The sequence below is a fragment of the Frankliniella occidentalis genome, unplaced genomic scaffold, assembly GCF_000697945.3.
Source record: "Frankliniella occidentalis isolate FOCC.00 unplaced genomic scaffold, Focc_3.1 Scaffold118, whole genome shotgun sequence".
NCBI lineage: Eukaryota > Metazoa > Arthropoda > Insecta > Thysanoptera > Thripidae > Frankliniella > Frankliniella occidentalis.
In genome coordinates this window covers 746,769-751,742 of record NW_026267246.1, presented here as the reverse complement: position 1 = coordinate 751,742, position 4,974 = coordinate 746,769, and the positions used below count along the sequence as shown (strand labels likewise).

Here is a 4,974-nt window from a genome sequence, read left to right as displayed (position 1 = left end):
CAAAGGCGGCTCTGGAAACACCCACAGGGCGGGGCAACACCGGGCAGCATCTGTATCTCACGGATAGGAAGCAGATTGTTTTTTTGATGCTGCGTTTGTTTCACATCGCATCCAGACTCGCCATTGTTCCAGGTGGTCCCCACGAACAAACATTTACCCCGACGGCATCGCTACAGAACTCTGCATGCGTTGTAAACTTTTTCTTGCAAGCAAAACATTTCGCTCCCCCACCCCTCCCCCGCATTTTTCAGCGTGCTGCGGCTGGGGCGCTGGGAAGCGACCGGTAGTCATTTCAGGGACCCCGATAAAGATAATACAGGAACGCTGCGTTGATTTTTTTTTTGTGTTGACCTTCTACTTTTTTTAAACGCCGCAACGCCCTGAGCCTTCACTGCGCAACTTTTCGAAAAGAAGTATAAAAATAACCTAAAAGAATACATCATGCATTTTGACGTTAATCAACGCTGAATATTACAGATCGTGTGTCAGGGCTATGGCACAACAAAGTTGCAGGTTAGCAGAACGGAGCCATGAGCCATGGTGCCTTACGGGTGCTCTACGAACCCAAGTGTGTACTTGAATGCAGTACCTCCTGCCTGCATACCTACGTGTATGCAGGAGGTCCTGTGTACATCTACACACGCGTGCTTAGGTGTTGCACAGTAGGCAGGCGTAGATGCAGCCTGCTCCACACAGGTGTACTCGTGGGAAATTTTTGCCTAACTTTTATCGCAACACTGACCACACCCCCTGTATCATGCAAGTTAATCAAAAACCATTACAATATTTCAAATAAGTTTGGACTAGGACAGTCGAATTTCCTGTAGAGAGACACAACTCCTCGGCGCACGCAATATCACCAGCATTTTCAACGACACACGTGCGTGTGCTTGTGCTGCACGGTGCGGTGCTTGAGGGCGGCGGGGAGCATACTCCTGCAGGAGGGCGCTGGGTGGTGGTGGTGGGTGGTGGTGGGAGGTGACGTGTTTTTATTCCTTTCCCCAGCAGCGGGCAGCCGGCCGGTGTGACAGACGACTCTGTGTGTGTATGAATGCCACAAGGATGAGAGCAAGGACGGGAGAAAGGCGACGACTCGGGGGAGAGGTAGGGGAAGGGAGGCGTCTCCAGCACGGCTTTGTTCTTTCCAACAGATGGGTGCCATCAACTCGGTCAAAGCTCCTCTCGGGCCCCACGCAACAATTGCACGCTCTTATACTCCTATCCCCCCCCCCCCCTCCTCCCCTCCCGCCCGCTCTCCTCGCGCGCTTCACCCCCAACCCCGAAATTTCTGAAGCGCGCCGCCAAGCGACGAGCGGCGAGTACAATGCGGGGGAGGGGAAGGCAGTGACTTTGCGCACGTCATCAGTAAGATGGACTCGAGGAAGAAAACCGGCATACCTTTTAGTTGGTCGTTGCTTTTCCGTCCCCGGACGGAAAGAAGGAAAAAAATAAAAAAGGAGGCAGCACGAAAAAGAAAGGAATGAATGGCAGTGTCTTATTAACAAAGAATATGCGGAACGCGCGCCAGGGTTCTGATTATGGCGACGTTTATTTTGAGATCAAGAGGCTCTGTTCTGCGAATGGGGCCGCCCTTCAGTTTCAAGTGTGAGACATTTCCACGCGCCATTGTGCATGGCAAAAGTGTCTCGCAGCAAGCAGTTTGTTGATTGTGCAGGACATGTTTCGTTATGCTCAAAGAGAGTGCAAGACATGTCGTAGTTTGTAGAGCGGAGATAGGGGACTTGACTTGCGAGAGCGGGGGGAGAGCAAAGTGGCCTCTTTTCCTCATGCATTCCTCCCGTGGAGTTTCTGGCCTCGCTGTTTGTACAGTGCGTCCGGCGCGCCCAGCAGACCGGAGGTAGGCAACCGCGCTGCCTACCTCGGAGAGTTGCGGAGGAGAGGGCAAGGGCAAGTGTGAGGCAGAGAGGGGGGAGTGGTGAGTGTCCCTTATTGAGTTTTGGTTGGAGGCGACGACCTTTTGGCGTGGTCCTGACTCGACTCCTCTCAACGGGCGGCTCGGTGGTGGGCTGTGCCGGGCTGTGCTATCCGCGGCCTGGGTGGCTTGTTTGCCCGACGGGGATGCGATCCCCCTCAGCCTCCCCTCCCCGCGCCACCGCGGCCCGCCCCGCTCGCACCGGGACGCGGGGCGGTACAGACACAATTACGTTCTTGGATGATAGTGATATGGTTGGTGGTGCGCCGCGCATGCGCCTGCGGCACGACCAGCCCGGCTCAGCGTTTTAAAACAGGAGCCCCGCCTGGTCAGCCAACGATAAAGTAATTTTTAATTTTAAAAGCAGGAGGACGAAATGATAATCAGATGTAAAGAAGTGACAAACTCGTAAAAACACTCCGCTCGAATATTTTTGAAAAATCTTAATCTGGTGTTTTGTTAATGTCTCGTTTTTTGTCGAATAACTGTGCACACACACACGCACAATTGTGCAGTCGAGAGTGTTGACTTTTCGGTGTTTGCCTATTGTTACAGCTACAGCCTATTGGTTACCCTCACTCCCGTTTTCAGAGATACAGCGGTAAGTACAATAATTAAATAACAGCATAGAACATTTCGCCGAATCGCCTTTGAAAAAAAAATCTACATTCGGTTTTTGTCAGGGGAAAGAAAGGAAAAAGTCCGTGACACGACATGACATGATGGGTTGGGTTTCACTCGGGGAGCAGAAGATTCATCTGGGAGCGCGTACGGCAGGGACACCCGGAGCGCTCGCGGGGGGCGGCGGCTGGTGGCGGCGGGGAGGAAAAAGAAGTCGTTTTGACGTGACTTGCGAGCTGACAGCGCGCCGGGCGTGTCCTGGCGGGGCCGGCGCATGGAACTGGGCTGCTGGGGCTCGGCGAGCAGCTCGGCGAGCAGCTCGGCGAGCAGCTCGGCGAGCAGCACTAAGGCGTCTCGTTCCCGTCCCTCCCAGCACTTACCCGCCCACCGCACACCTCCAGCCGCCCCTGCCCTGGGGAGGGCACCAGGGGCAGCAGGGAGGGGGTCGCCGTGCTGCGAAAACGGATCGGTTTTCTGATTTCAGAGCAACGGTGGAGGCCGGTATGGAGGCCTTGGCAGCGGGGACACAGGTCTCGGAGAATCTGGAGGGCTCTTGTGTGGGACGACTGGTCTGAAATTATTGAATCCTTGAGAGAGGAAAAGAAATTAAAGGACCCATCCCCGATTCGAGCAATAAATTAATTAAGGAGACAGTTCGCGAAATGTGTATTTATTTCAGTAAAGTCCGGGCCGTCCTCGGTGATCCGATCTCTGCCCGGAGGCCCTCGCGGCCTCCTCCTGTCAATTAGCATATTGCTCGCGGCTCGAGACGAGACGGCGACGAGGCCACAGGTTATTGGACGTCTACTTGAAGGGCCTCTGCCTTTGCCCTTCTCGGGGACCTCCGCTCGGGCCTGACGGCGCCTCTCCACCAGGAGCAGGGAGCAGTTCAGTTGAGGAGGCGGGGGGAATATTCTAGCAAACCGTGAAAGGAAAATGGCATGCGAAAGCGATTGGCCGACGTTGACAAAGACTCCTATTCTTGCAGCGTGCATTCGTCCGGATACGATGGGAATAGGGCTTTTGCTGGAAGGAAGCAGGGAGAAGGGGGAGACAGGGGAGGAGGAGGGGGAGAGGGGGCTGACCCCATCACAGCGTCCATAAATTGCAACTGTTATTGCTTTTCAAAGTTGATTGCGTCCTAATCGAGGCCGCTGTACCGGCCCGGCCTGCCGGCCCCGTCCTTCTGTCCTGCCAGCCGCCCCCGCCGCCCCCGCTGCCGCCAGCCAAAACCGCGAACATGTGACAGCGACATGCCGGCCTGCCCCGGGCGGGCCGCTGCCGCCGCTGCACTGCGGGCCAGCGCGATGCGCGCGCAGTTCAACTCCTGGAAGGGACGCACCGGTCACCAAAACACTTGCCGAAAGTGTGGGGCTGCGAGACTTCCAGGACGAGGACGGCCCGCGTCACCACGAAGCCCCACCCCGCTCCGCCACGCCCCACCACGCGCGCCGAGGTTGTGCCTTTGAACGCGACTGACAGCGGCAAGAAAAGGAAAATGCGATTTCTTGCTCTGCGCGACAAGCAGGTGACAGCGGCGAAGGCGTTTAGACACCTCTCCCGCTCTGCGGAGCGCGACGGCGCGGACGGGCCGCAGCGACCGCACCCGAAATTGACGTCATTACTCTTTGTTGTTTTTGTTCGTCTATCGTACCTGACGGGGAGATATCCTGAGCCTGCCGCTGTCCTCCTCGCCGGCCGGCTTGCTTCCGCTCGGCCTGGTCCGGGCGGCGTCCGCTCGCTGTCCAGCCGACTATCGAGATGCAGACGGCCCGGGGCCCGGGCCGGTGGTGTCGGGTCGCCGACACACCGCTCGCTCGCTCGCCGCCGGCTGCGCTCGGCTCCGCTCGGCTCGCCTCGCTGTCCGCTCGCGCCGCGCTGGGGGTGGGCCTGCTTCCCTCTCGGCGCCCTGCCTCAGACTGGAGCCGGGCGGCGCGGAGCGGAGCGACCGGCCAGACCAGGAGCGGACTGCAGCCCCCGACCGCCGCCACGCCGCGCCACGCCACGCCACGCCACGCCACGCCACGCCGCGCCACGCCGCGCCATGAATGCTCTCGCGTTAGCGTAACGCCATCGTCACCACGGCGCCGGGGGGAGGGGAGTGGCACGCCCGGGCACGCCCATGCCGGCCCATGTGGCAAAGAATGCAGCGAGATGACCGTTATGGTGGCCCCGCTGCAGCCGCTTCGCCGCGGCGCCAGATGGGGAGGCGCCACAAGGGGAAAGAATTTTTGTCGAGGCGTCGTGGACGATATCGGCCGCCTCTTAGACTGTCCCCAAGGTTGTCTCTACACTGTAAACTGATTGGCGTCTTTTAACGCCATACTCGAAGTCCTGTAAAGAACGCCAAAATATTGCCGTTCTTCTTTCCTCGGAACTCTATCATCTGCAGACGATGGTAAATCTTTATTTGGTCCAAC

General features: G+C 57.7%; 1 protein-coding gene across 1 annotated transcript in view; it reads right to left on the bottom strand.

Annotated features, from left to right (window-relative positions):
* LOC113209567 (tyrosine-protein phosphatase Lar-like) overlaps positions 1–4,468 on the bottom strand; it is a 146,077-nt gene extending 141,609 nt beyond the window's left edge. The window contains exon 1 of the mRNA XM_052270341.1: positions 4,209–4,468. The gene's annotated coding sequence lies outside the window, so the exon portion shown is untranslated. The remainder of the gene's footprint in view (positions 1–4,208) is intronic.
* Positions 4,469–4,974: the final 506 nt, after the last annotated feature.